A 15425-nucleotide genomic window follows, 5' to 3' on the forward strand; every position below is an offset into this window, starting at 1 on the left:
GGTCACAAAGGGATGGACATGGTCTGCAACAATACTCATGTAGGCTGTAATGTTGCCACGATGTTCAACTGGTATTAATGAACCCAAAGTGTGCCAAGAAAATATCCCCCACACCATTACACCACCACCACCAGCCTGAATCGTTGATACAAGGCAGGATGGATCCATGCTTTCATGTTGTTGATGCCAAATTCTGACCCGACCATCCGAACGTGTCAGCAGAAATGGAGACTCATCAGAGCAGGCAACGTTTCTCCAATCTTCTATTGTCCAGTTTTGGTGAGGCTGTGTGAATTGTAGCCTCAGTTTCCTGTTCTTAGCTGACAGGAGCGGCACCCGGTGTGGTCTTCTGCTGCTGTAGCCCATCTGCCTCAAGGTTGGATGTGTTGTGTGTTCAGAGATGCTCTTCTGCAGACCTCGATTGTATCGAGTGCTTATTTGAGTTACTGTTGTCTTTCTATCAGCTGGAACCAGTCTGGCCATTCTCCTCTGACCTCTGGCATCAACAAGGCATTTGCGCCCACAGAACTGCCGCTCACTGGATATTTTCACTATTTCAAACCATTCTCTGTAGACCCTAGAGATGGTTGTGCATGAAAATCCCAGCAGATGAGCAGTTTCTGAAATACTCAGACCAGCCCCTCTGGCATTAACAACCATGCAACGTTCAAAGTCACTTTAATAAAAAAAAAGATTTCTGTTTGAAATAAGAAATATATAATAGTTTTATCTTAAATGATGACAATGTTAATTTTTGCATGATCTATGAATCCTTTAAATAACAATACTAAAAACAATGCACAGCAAAATGCTTAACATAAGTAAAACTTAGACCCTTTACTCCCACAAGGGGGAAACCTTCTTCACTGAAGCTGTAGATCGTCCCATCTGTCACTATGGCCTGTCACTAAGTCTATGTAAAGTAAATGATAGTCATAATAATAGCCTTAATCTACAAATTAGAATAAAAAACATGAAAACATTTGTTTTTATTTGCAGAACTATTAACAGTTAAAGGCCATTCTTCAACTATGGGCACTTTTAGCCTTGTGAAGTTGAGTAAAAAAAAAAATTGTTTAAAATGAATGTAACAGCCTCATAAGTTTAAACAATTTGTCTAGTTTTAAGATCTGTAAGAGGACAAGCTTAGATGAGAAGAGAAACATTTTTTTTCCATCGTGCACTGAACAAATGTCAATTCCACCACATCTAAATATACAGCTTATTTCAAAATGAAAGAAATGTAATGTAATGTGTATTTATATAGCGCATTCATTGTGTATGGCCGTACACCCAAAGCGCTTCACAATCATGAGGGGGGGTCTCTCCACACCACCACCAGTGTGCAGCATCCACTTGGATGATGCGACGGCTGCCACAGGACAACAGCGCCAGTCCACTCCCCACACACCAGCTATTGATTGAGTGGAGAGACAGTGATAGAGCCAATTCGATGGATGAGATGATTGGGAGGCCATGATCGTAAGGGCCGATAGAGGGACTTTGGCCAGGACACCGGGGTTACACCCCTGCTCTTTCACGAGAAGTGCCATATAATTTTTAACGACCACAGAGAGTCAGGACCTCGGTTTAACGTCTCATCCGAAAGACGGCACCCACTGACAGTTTAGTGCCCCCTTTACTTTCACTGGGGGATTAGTACTCACACAGGTTGAGCGCCACCTGCTGGCCTCACTAACACCACTTCCAACAGCAACCTAGTGTTCCCATGTGGTCTCCCATCCAGGTACGAACCAGGCTCAGCCCTGCTTAGCTTCAGTGAGTAACCGGTCTTGAGCTGCAGGGTGATATGGCTGAAAGAAATTATGGCAGTCAAACATTGTCTAAGATCAATTATGTATCTAGTTTAACCAATCTTTCCACATTATATATAATAATTATAGATTTGTCAATGAAATAAATTAGTTGTCTGCTGAATTGTACGCCTGTCACACTCTAAACTTTAATATTAATTTGGTTAAGAGCTTATTAGAAATAAACTGAATTTGTATATTAAATAGAGCATGAACTTATACATTGTGAAAAAACATTTAATGTGTGATGAGAACTTTTAAATATTCTTTAAAAATGTGTGTGCTGATGGAAATTACATTTCAACAGTTTATTGTGGAAGAAATGAGAAATAGCTTCACTGATTAGCTTTGAGTTGATGCTAGCCTTTCATGTATTCAAAACACTCTTATTTACCTTCATTTTGTTTGGTTTTTAAAAACATCTCTGAAGGTACAGCATGTTTGGAAATGACATAGAATAAATGTATTTCCTTATCAAGCAATATTTACCTTGATTTTTCTTCAAGTGTTGTTGATAAAAATGTAAATTCCCTCCATCTTGAAGATGTTCTCAGATGGCACTATTCATTGTCATAGAAAGCACCTAAATAGTCTTTCACACAAACTTTTTAAAGCGACATTACAGTGTTGTGCTGGAAATGACACTGATACTGTGTGACAGCTATGTTTTGTACAAAAAATAATATTGATAATAGTCTCACATTAATAACTATAAAATATTTAAACTATTTCACTAGTGCTTCATTAAGATACATTAATAGACACCAGATAAATAATATCTTAAAATGTTATTTTCATTGTTAAAGTTGAAAACTCGGAGTGTGCGACAAGGTGAAAACAGTGATTTTGACACCTAAAAGGAGGTTGAATAACATGAAAAATATAAATAGAAAGCTGGTAAAATTTTTCAAAGTAGGTTTTATTGTTAGTTTGACAAAGAAAGAGGAATTTGAACCAAATTATATATATTTTCGGATATATGATCAAAGGACAAAAAAATGCCCGTAGTTGAAGAATTACCCTTACACAGTGGCGTGGGCCCAGTCAATAACCTGTGAAGGGGGCCCCCTGCATTTTGCGCTACGCCACTGCTCCTACACACACACACACACATATATATTTATATGAGCAATATCACACAAGTAGCAGTGCGATAAGGTGGCCTCCCACCAGTGCCGATATACAGCCATATCGCACTGCTACGAGTGTGATATTGCGTTTATATAACAGTTTAACGGCATAATTGTGTATATAAAAACAAAATCAAACATGGAGAGTCTCAAAAACCCTTTTGTATGAGGAACTACTTTCTTTCACATTGGATTCAAATCATAAGCTGACAGTTAAACAGCTGAGCAAGCATCTTTTAAACTTTAGATCTGCAGTGTCTGATTTCTGCTGGCTGTATGTGGGCGGAGTAATACACAAAGGGTAAAGAGGCTGTAGGAGTTCTGATATTGCAGAATATCGCACGGCTATCAACCAATCAGATTTGAGAACCAGACAGAACTGTTGTATACATATATATATATATATATATATATACATACACACACACACACACACACACACACTGAAATAACTGTTGTATATAACTGTTGTATATATATATATATATATATTGTGTATATATACTGAAAAGTGTTATGGTGATTGAGTATTGACTATCTTGTTTGTCTATTGAGTTTGCAATCTTATATGACCTCTGACCCTGCTTAAAAGGAGCTTGACTATATAATGAAGACTATAACCCTATAGATCAGTGGTTCTCAAACTTTTTTCATCAAGTACCACCTTCAAAAAAAATAGTCTCTCCAAGTACCACCAAAATGAGCAGTATTGAAATACAGTAGCGTAGTAGGCCCAGTAAAGCAGCTACAACTCTGCACAGTTAAAAAAACGTGGCAGATTACCTCAGAAATATAGGCTATATGTCATTTATGGCATATTATATACATCATTTTTGATAAATTTTGAATTATATGTAGCATGTACATGACATATTTCCTTCCTCCACGCACCACTAGTGGGAAGCCCGCGTACCACTAGTGGTACACGTACCACAGTTTGAGAACCACTGCTATAGGGCATTAAGAAATGCAATCAGAAACCAGATAAATCAGCAAGCTTTATTTTATTTATTTATTAATTAAAAAAATTTTCACTATGTAACTTGAATTTATAGTGTGTCCTAGTAGGCTACTTTTCTCAAACCTGCTTTTCTTCTTGTTTCTAAAGGAGCAGCTGAGGTCTGTACCTGCAGTCAGAATAGACTCTGTATTGTCTGTGTGATGATGGCTCTTTCTGATTCACCAAGCACAGAATTGCTCTCTAAAGCCGGATCAGATGCAGGTGTTCAGGGGCTCTTGGAGTCACATTCCTCCTCTCTCAGACTAACTTACATGCATTTATTCAAGAGTGTTGGCTCATTTTATTGATTTAAGGTGCCAGTAAAAAATTAAAGTAAAAAAAAAATTAAAATCGCTCAATTTAATTTCTGATAAATATTGAATATTTTCATAATATGGAACCAACTGGCATAAGATATTGAGGGACAGCTTTAACAAGCATTTCTCATTCATTCATTCATTTTCTCATTCGGTTTAGTCCCTTTATTAATCTGGGGTCGCCACAGCGGAATGAACCACCAACTTATCCAGCATGCAGCGGATGTCCCCTTCCAGCTCACTTGGAAACATCCATACACTCTCATTCACACTCATTCAGCTTACGGGGTAAACCGAAGCACCCGGAGGAAACCCACACTAACACGGGGAGAACATGCAAACACAGAACTGCCAACTGGCTCAGTCAAGACTCAAACCAGCGACCTTCTTGCTGTGAGGGGATTGTACTACCCACTGCGCCACCGTGACACCATAAGCAGTAAAAGTACATATCATTTTTCAGTCATTCAAACTGGACAAAGTAAAGCTTTTATAAAAATATTAAGTTCATTTATTCGTTATTTATTTTGTATTTAATTTAGCCACACGTGTATGCATAAACGAGTGTGGCTGTGTGAATGATTTATATATTACAGGTTGCAGCTGTAATATTTTAAGTGAAAAAATACACTTAATTTTTGTTAACTGTAGTAGCACTGGCAAATAGGAAAATAATAAATAAAAATAATAAAAGTGTGAGTTTAGCGAATTTGCGATTTTTATTCTGCTTGTCAATCATTATTTCACGATCAGTGGGCGGCCCATATATGGGAAGTGGAAACGGAAGTGTAAGAGCGCGCAAGAAAAAGGCTTTCACGAGCATTTAAAGGTTTTGCAAAACTGGAGAAAACACAATCACGACTACTAGCGTTCAGGGACTACTAGAGTTCACCAAAACGTCGTTGGATGGACTTTTGGAAGTTGATATCACAAGAAAACAGACGGTGAGTTTGCTGACAGGTAACACTAAACACCACAGTTATTAGTAGAAAGAGGGGTGTGGCTAAGTTAATCAAGCAGTAGTACGACATTGTATTATTTCCCTCAGCCAAATCCTTCAATTGTGTCATAGTTTGTCACCAACTTATGTGCATTTTTAAAAATGTTTCTTTACTTTAACGAGAGGAAAACAATTATGCCAATTATTATTATTTTTTTAATAGAGTGACTTTTTTTTTTTTTTTGTTAAAAAATGTGACAACAAACATGTCAGACGAGTGTTACATTACTATACCTCCCTAAGATGTACATTTTTCTGGACCAATTTTTCTGGCAGCATTCAGTGGAAGAGCGCATGGTTATTACCTGAAAAATTCAGCATGTCCAACAAAATAAGAGAGATACATTTTAAGGTTTTGCATAATGGAATAACATTTTTTATTTATCGTCCTTATTTAAATATGATTTAAATATGATTTATAAAAGATATATTTCTGTAGCTCTCAGATAATAATCATGCTCTCTATCTTATTGTTAATTTTTTGTGTTCCACTGTAAAATTTTATACACAAAAGTAAGTTCTGTGAGGCAGTGGCGCAGTAGGTAGTGCTGCCGCCTCACAGCAAGAGGGTCGCTGGTTCGAGCCTCGGCTCAGTTGGCGTTTCTGTGTGGTGTTTGCATGCCCTCTGAATATTACCAGCTAAAATAAAACAGTAATATCCTTTATATCAGATTATAAAGGATTTCTTTACATTAACTCTTTCCCTGCCAGCATTAAAAAAAAAAAGTTGCCAGCAATGCCGCCAGCATTTTTATTGATTTTCACTTAGGTTTGACAGCCTTCAGAACATTTTCAGCTAAAATAAAGTAAAAATAATATGCACATCTTATAGAATCAATGAAAACATTAAATATTTTGATTTAAAAATCAAAAATCCTGCCTAAAATACAATTTAGGAGGATTAAATATGTAAAGTTTGCATAAAAATAGCTTTTTATGAGTATGAAACCTTTAAAGAAAATCCCTTTAAATCCTTCTGTGACACAAAACAAACTATAATATTCAGCTTTCTCCTCTGTTTGGTCAAACATATACAATTGAATACAAAATTATCGACCTTGCTAAATTAATTTATACACATTTAACGACTATATCAGCTAATTTACACTTTTTTTCCATTAACTCTTTCCCTGCCAGCTTGTTTTTAAAAGGTTGCCAGCCGCTGCCAGCATTTTTGATGATTTTTGTTATGTTGGGCAGCCCTCAGAATATTACCGACTAAAATAATAATAAAAAAAGCAATAAGCACAACATGTAGAATCAATAAAAACATTTACTATTTTGATCTAAAAAACAAAAATCATGTCTGAAATTTAATTTAGAATTTATTTATTATTTAATGTTTGCATCAAAAAATTATTATGATTATGAAAACTTTAAAGAAAATCCCTTTTAAATCCTTCTGTGAAACAAAACAAACTAATATTCAGTTTTCTCCTTTGTATAGAGTTGAATTCAAAATTATAATCGACGTCGCTAAATTAATTTTGACACATTAAATGACAATTTCAGATTATAAACGTTTTTTTCACATTAACTTTTTCCCTGCCAGCGTTTTTAAAAATGATTTTCTCTTAAATTTGACAGCCATCGAATATTTTTGGCTAAAATAAAATAAACAAAAGTAGGCTAATATGCACAAATTATAGAATCAATGACAACATTTAGCATTTTGATCTAAAGAACAGGGTCCCCGCGGGTCCTTAAAAAGTCTTGAGATGTCTTAAATAAAATTTTCGATTTTTAAGGTCTGAAAATGTCTTGAATTCTGTAATTTTCCATAAGGATGTCTTAAATTTCATGTGGGATCCTAAATTTCATGTCCGACTCGTCTTTTTTATTTATTGTTTTCAACCGCTATTTGACCAGCGCAACATTTGGGGGCAGCACTTCGTGGGTGCAACCTGCATCATTCCATAGGTGACATGCGAGTAAGTTATTGATGAATGCGTTGCGTTGAAACTTCGCCACCACGGCATTTTACGAAATCGCAAGCATGGGCAAATGTTTGTTTGATGACAATTGGTTTGAGGACGAAAAGTATCGGGGGTGGCTAAAGAAAAACAGCCAGTAATCATGAAGGGAGGTGTGCTTTATCTAAAAAGACGATAAAACTGGAGACAATGGGCCGCAAAGCGCTCGATTCACACATGAAAGCAGAGAAGCACAAAAAGTATGTGTAGTCGCAGGCAAGTAGTTTGCCCATAAGTATGTTCTCATCGAGCACTTCGACCTCAGCCTTTCACAAGGCCGTCCACTTCAAGCATAGACTGTAAAATATATGGACGTAGTATCCGTGACGTCACCCATAGGTTTCTGAAGAGCGCAAAAGAAGCCACAAGTAGGCGCGGCCAACCGTCGCCATTTTGGTCACGCGTCATCACACCCACGGCGGGATACCAAACAAGGGCAAAGAGGCGGAGAGTGAGCGGAGCTACAGACGCATGCTGTCATTTAGCTTGGACCTGGTTCAGGCACACTTTACTTTGGGAGAAATGCTTAATACTTTATCACCTGTGACTCGTTTGTATTCTGACCACTTGTGCTTGGTTGTATACTATATCAATAAAGTGTTTAGACTTTTAAAAACACTGCTGTAATACACTGAGCCACTAAACATTGTTCTTATGACGTTTTTCAACAGGAGGAAAACGCGAATTACTTCCAAACACTTCAGATATAGTCTGTTAGTTAATGTAAGACTATTGATGAAATCCAGCATAACACTGTATGACAACGCTTCTAGAGCCTACAGCTAATCAATTCGTCAGATTCTGAAGTGCATTACAGCTCTAAATATAAATATAAACGATAAATGATCTTAAATAAAACAAATACATGTATAGAGATGGTATATAAGTATATAACTTTACTCACATGGGAAACGGAGGCCACGTGAATGGTTTGTGAGCACAATTAAGTGCCCTCAGCATGCCATGCCATCTAATAATTGTGGGAAACAAGTCCAAAAGGCAGTTGAGTGTGTAAAGAAACATAAAACAACACAGAAATACGATAAATATGCCGAGTTCAGTGGCTGATCTGCAGGATTCAGCTGAGGTGACGTGACGGCGACCAACGAGACCTAGCTGTCGCTCAAGTGACCACGCCCTTAATTATGCAAACTTAATATAACTTAATATAAAGGAAACGGATGAGTTATAAAAAAATTCACTCCCCTCACAGTTGTCATGAAGGGTAATATTAGCTGTATCAACCAAAATCTTTTTTTGTACCAGGCTGTAAACACCTTTTTTTCTGCTGTAAGGTTGGCCATTCTAACAGTGGGCTCAATTGAAATTTGCTCTGTTTTGGAGCCAGGAGAGGCCAGGACTAGCGGAATTTCGCATGAATTGCAGTTTTAGTTCCATATTGGCTTCCTGAGAGAGAGCGGGAGGTTGCCGCTTGACTTCAAGCAATGCCTTCAGCAGCTTTGTGAATATAGTTACATTTAAGGCCGAAATACTGTGGGTATTTCAAACCGTAAGCCGCCACCACTCGTACACCTCAAATAAGGACGTCCACCTAGTTTTTTAAGCAATGTTCCCTGACTCAGAGTGTGCGAGTACGTTCACATGTGGAAGAGACAAAACAGTATGTTTAGCACGATTTGGTGTTGCCCTATACCTAAAGAAGAAACTAATTTCACGAGCAAACAAGGAAGGTTTCATCATCATGTTCGATGAGTCCATGAACGCAGCAACGAAGACTTGCGCCTGTTTCACACCGCAAGCGTCAGCGGCGCGTGAGCAGCGCGTGTGTTTTCGGCGTCCATGTTAACAGATTAGAGCTTTCATACCGCACGCAGCAGCAGCGCGTCAGAGCGAGGCGTGAGCGTCGCCGAAGCAGCAGTGCAGCGATAGTTTCGGCGCTGGGTCTATTTTTGACGCGCTGCTCATGCTCAATTGCGCCTGTTTCACACCGCAAGCGTCAGCGGCGCGTGAGCAGAGCGTGAGCAGCGCGTGTGTTTTCGGCGTCCATGTTAACAGATTAGAGCTTTCATACCGCACGCAGCAGCAGCGCGTCAGTGCGAGGCGTGAACGTCGCCGAAGCAGCAGTGCAGCGATAGTTTCGGCGCTGGGTCTATTTTTGACGCGCTGCTCACGCTCAATTAAAGTGACAGTGCATTGATAATGACCAAAACACATCGAATGACAGTAAAAAGTAGCAATTTTACCCAATAAATGCGTTAATAATGTCAAATGGTTTATATATAGTCATTCAAATGAACTTAAAACGATTAAAAACGGCAACAAACATTTATTTAGGCCCGAACTACAAAACCAAATGTAAAACAATTTTAGTATCAGTTTTGCTTAAGTTGCACACTAGTGTTGTAGGAGAGGGGAAATAGAATATTTACGGGATTTGTAGTCCATAGCGAAGTGTATTGTGGGTAGTGTAGTTTGACACGCATGCTGGATTATGTGAGCTCGCTGTGTTCTGTGCAGCTAAGCAGAGCAAGAAAGTTTTAATCGGCTTTGTTTTATGTTCACTCGAATTATTCCTACCGGGAGCTGTTTGCACTGTGAATCTGACAACACGAAAATAAGTAAAAGAATGGCATGCATTAATTACTTTTGTCCGTCTCATCATCTGCACGAGCATGAATTAACGAGCTGTTATTCTGCCGCTGGACATCACTGAAGCGGAGAAAGTAACACTAGTTTGATCATGTATAAATATCATTATAACTATATTGTATAAATATGACTATAACTAGGTCTACAGCAACCTGATAATCAAAAAACAAATGACATGATATCACAGGCGATTGTCTTCTGACTGTAGACAATTCTCATATAAGTTAGCTTTAGAAGCATACAGTACTATTTGATCTATAAAATTTGTAAAATAAATATTTGCAGGTTAATGAAACAGCATAGGTGGGGCCTTGGTACAGATGAAAAGTTTAAAAAGTGTATTTGTATATAGAGAGACATGGATAACTAGATAGAATAGACAGAGATAGGTTGATCTCTGCAGCAGCTGCCGAAGAGCTTTACGCGTTACGCCTGTTTCACACCGCAAGCGTCAGCGGCGCGTGAGCAGAGCGTGAGCAGCGCGTATGTCGAGCAGTAGCAGCACGCAGGCGTTTGCCTTTCACACCAGCTGCGTCTGCAGCGCGCAGCTCTTCGGCAGCTGCTGCTGAGATCAACCTATCTCTGTCTATTCTATCTAGTTACCCCTCTATATACAAATACACTTTTTAAACTTTTCATCTGTACCAAGGCCCCTCCTATGCTGTTTCATTAACCTGCAAATGTTTATTTAACAAATTTTATAGATCAAATAGTACTGTATGCTTCTAAAGCTAACTTATATGAGAATTGTCTACAGTCAGAAGACAATCGCCTGTGATATCATGTCATTTGTTTTTTGATTATCAGGTTGCTGTAGACCTAGTTATAATCATATTTATACAATATAGTTATAATGATATTTATACATGATCAAACTAGTGTTAATTTCTCCGCTTCAGTGATGTCCAGCGGCAGAATAACAGCTCGTTAATTCATGCTCGTGCAGATGATGAGACGGACAAAAGTAATTAATGCATGCCATTCTTTTACTTATTTTCGTGTTGTCAGATTCACAGTGCAAACAGCTCCCGCTAGGAATAATTCGAGTGAACATAAAACAAAGCCGATTAAAACTTTCTTGCTCTGCTCAGCTGCACAGAACACAGCGAGCTCACATAATCCAGCATGCGTGTCGAACTACACTACCCACAATACACTTCGCTATGGACTACAAATCCCGTAAATATTCCATTTCCCCTCTCCTACAACACTAGTGTGCAACTTAAGCAAAACTGATAGTAAAATAGTTTTACATTTGGTTTTGTAGTTCGGGCCTAAATAAATGTTTGTTGCCGTTTTTAATCGTTTTAAGTTCATTTGAATGACTATATATAAACCATTTGACATTATTAACGCATTTATTGGGTAAAATTGTTAGTTTTTACTGTCATTCAATGTGTTTTGGTCATTCTCAATGCACTGTCACTTTAATTGAGCGTGAGCAGCGCGTCAAAAATAGACCCAGCGCCGAAACTATCGCTGCACTGCTGCTTCGGCGACGCTCACGCCTCGCTCTGACGCGCTGCAGCTGCGTGCGGTATGAAAGCTCTAATCTGTTAACATGGACGCCGAAAACACACGCGCTGCTCACGCTCTGCTCACGCGCCGCTGACGCTTGCGGTGTGAAACAGGCGTTAGACTTGCACTTTAGACGTTGGTCAACTGACGAGACCGGTACCCTGTTGTCAGGGTTGTAAGGTCAATCAGCACTCGGCATAAAAGTTTTTGCGTCCCTTTGACCTGTCTTGAGCGTGGCTCTGGTGAGTTGTGCCACGCTAATGCTTCACCACATCATTCTGTGTTGACACACTGAACATTTTCCTGTTTTTTTTGTTTAGGTAAAGTCTTAAATTTTCATTTTAGAGCAATGGTTCTCAAAGTGGGGGTCGGGACCCCCCGAGGGGTCGCAGGGCAATGAAGGCGGGTCGCCTGGTGATTTCCAAAAATCTAAACCATAAGAATTAACATATTTTATCCATAACTATACTGAAAATAAAAATAGTCGTTTATAGTTACTATATACAGGGTTCTTACGGGTGCAGGAAATCCTTAAAAATGCTTGATTTTTAATATAGTGTTTTCAAGGTGGACAAAGTGCTTGAACCTACGTGAAGAGCTCGAAATTGCGATTGTTTTGGTTGCATATGTGCCTGAAATTGTATCTATGTCAACTCGAATTACATTTGGGAGCATTTGAGCGAGTGCATACATTTTTGTTATGCGACCAGTTTTCACTGCAAAATGTTCACCGTATGCTTATAATTATGTATTTGAATTTCAAAACTTGAAAATTGAAGATCTGAAATTTTAGACAACTTAATTTTTTTAGATGCATTTTCAAACTTAAGATTTTTTTGGTCCTGAATTCCTAGACTGCAAACATTGGGTTTGTAATAATACAGTTTCAAGTTTTCAAGACGAAGAAATTCAGAACATTAAATTCAATATTCTAGAATTCAAAACCAGAAATTCAGATTGTGAAATTCAGATTGCGCAGAAAGTAGGTCAGGGGTGATCAACAGGGAAGAGTAGATCATCAAAGAAAAGTCAAACTAAGCATTTTGGCCAGTCATAGAGCTGCGTAAGTTTGCTGGCATTTGTTTGGCTCAGGAGGACACAATTCTTCTGCAAATTGACTATCGGGGGTCAGCTATATTCAGAAATTAACATACTTGCTTCAGTGAAATTCATACATTCATACATCTCATTGGTTAATCAAACTTACTTAAGCTTTCAGTGTTTTGAGGGATAACGAGCTGATTCTGACCTATACCGTAACCTGATATTTTAGTTCAGAAATTCCAATTAAAAAACATTTTTTAATGGCATATAATAATCAGTTTTATTAACTTAAAATTGTTAATAATTCAAATGAACACAATTCAAATTCAGAATACTTTGACATATTATTAGCTCCATATGTATGTAGGAGACATTCACCCAGAATTTGAGATATAAATTTCGGGTAGAAAGAGACCAAACTTAAATTAAATAACTGAACTTATTTATAATTATTATTATTATTTATTTATTAGGGGGTGAACTATTTCAAAAAATCTATGCTCTAAAGTATTCAACAATTTAAGTTGAAATATCATATATATATATATATATATATATATATATATATATATATATATATATATATATATATATATATATATATATTTATTTATTATTATTTTTTTTATATTACAATGGATTTAAATGTGTAAGTTCATACAGCATTTATTAATGTAATTTACAGTGGTTGTTAGGTGCTGGAAAACCATAAAAAATGCAACTTGAAAGTGCTTAAAAAGTGCTGAAATTTGAAGTTGAAATAGGTGTAAGAACCCTGTATATAGTTACTGTAGTAGCTTATAGTTAGTAGTTCTATTGGATTGCGACCCCTGGGGTAATTACATTATATTAAAGGCAGCAATAGCGTCAGATGCATTTTGATTTTATAACATCAGGTTATACTTTCTGGCACATTTTAAGCACTGACACAAATTTAATTGGTGTGTCTGCGTCATTGCATGCAAGGTTTCTGTATTTATAACCACCTCAGAGGATATTGGGGGTCGCGAGTCACTGGCATTGTTATTTTGGGGGTCGCGGGCTGAAAAGTTTGGGAACCCCTGTATTAGAGGACTTAAAAAGGTCTTAAAAGGTGTTAAATTTCCTGTTAAAAAATGTGCAGATACCCTGAAGAAGCATACGTTTTAAGATCTAAAACTCAAAAAATGATGTCTAAAGTACAATTTAGGATGATTTATTCTTTAATGTTTGCATAAAAATAGCTTTTTATGATCATGCATCTTCAAAGAAAATCCCTTTAAATCCTTCTGTGACACAAAACGAACTATAATATATTTAGCTTTCTCCTTTGTATACAGTTGAATACAAAATTATCAACAACAATTTCAGATGATAAACACTTTCTTTACATGAATATAGGTGTAATGTGGGATAAGACAGTAAAATACAGTGCATGTACAATTTTGAAGACACATTTATTTATTTTACACTAGCTGGAAGACACATTTTAAAGCTTTTTAATACAGGACACGAGGAAAAGAGTTTTCAGTCAATTTCAGGGATAATGGCAAGATTTATGTGAGGCTCAAGTAAAGAATATACCATTCCTGTATAGTACAAATCTGTACAGTTAACACAGGAATCAGAATATGAAATTCAGTAGTTTTTTTTTTTTTTTTTTACAAGTCACAGTATAGTTTGCTATGTGAATATATATATATATATACACTGCTGAAAAATCCAGCTTTAACCAGCCTAGGCTGGTTGGCTGGTTTTAGCTGGTCGACCAGGCTGGATTTAGAGGGGTTTTGGCCACTTCCAGGGTGGTTTCCAGTCATTTCCAGTCGATGGGAGATGGCCAGCTAAAACCAGCTTGACCAGCCTAGCCAAGCTGGGAGTCCAGCCAAAACCAGCTATATCCAGCTTAAACCAGGCTGGTCAAGCTGGTTTTAGCTGGATTTGGCTGGTCATTTTCCAGCCTGACCAGCTAAGACCAGGCTGGAAATGGCTGGAAACCAGCCTGGAAATGGCCAAAACCCCTCTAAAACCAGCCTGGTCGACCAGCTAAAACCAGCTAACCAGCCTAGGCTGGTTTAAGCTGGATTTTTCAGCAGGGTATATATATATATATATATATATATATATATATGAGCAATATCACATAAGTAGCAGTGCTATATGGCTGTATATCGGCACTGGTGGGAGGCGTGCGTCGGCACGAGGCTGCAGGCCAATATTGATATGCAATATCACACTGCTACGAGTGTGATATTGCGTTTATACAACAGTTTGATGGCATAATTGTGCATTAAAAACAAAATCAAACATGGTGAGTCTCAAAAACCCTTTTGTATGAGGAACTACTTTCTTTCACATTGGATTCAAATCATAAGCTGACAGTTAAACAGCTGAGCAAGCATCTTTTAAACTTTAGATCTGCAGTGTCTGATTTCTGCTGGCTTTATGTGGGCGGAGTAATACACAAAGGGTAAAGAGGCTGTAGGAGTTCTGATATTGCAGAATATCGCACGACTATCAGCCAATCAGATTTCAGAACCAGACAGAACTGTTGTGTATATATATATTTATATATATATTTATACAATAGATATTTATTACAATAGATCCTACATATATATATATATATATATATATATATATATATATATATATATATATATATATATATATATATATATATATATATAATGTAGGATCTATTGTTATGCACTGTACACAAGATGGCATCAAACTTTCCAGAATTTTTCTTCACATTCATGCAGTTATAAACATCTTAAGGACAGAAAGATCCACCAGAGCACAACATCAGTACGCACAGATCAGCTGTTGGCTTTTTCTGCTAATGCAGTAGACAACTTATGAGTTGTGTTTGAGTTTAAAGTGCAACATGCGTTTTAGGGAATACACACTTCTGATTTCAGTCTTTACAGAACGGCAGCATAAAAAAAGATTTGATATTTTGGTTTAAATCAAGATGAAATTAATTAATCAGACATCTTAGTTGTGATTTATCGTCTACTGTAAGTGTTTTGATTAC

The 15425-nt window shown here is 37.3% G+C and overlaps 1 protein-coding gene across 1 annotated transcript in view; it reads left to right on the top strand.

The window, feature by feature from the left end:
* nsd1a (nuclear receptor binding SET domain protein 1a) overlaps positions 1-15425 on the top strand; it is a 1446438-nt gene that overhangs the window by 94277 nt on the left and 1336736 nt on the right. The window lies entirely within an intron of this gene.

This window comes from Danio rerio, chromosome 14, assembly GCF_052040795.2.
Source record: "Danio rerio strain M-AB ecotype USA chromosome 14, GRCz13ab, whole genome shotgun sequence".
In the NCBI taxonomy this organism is placed as follows: Eukaryota; Metazoa; Chordata; class Actinopteri; order Cypriniformes; family Danionidae; genus Danio; species Danio rerio.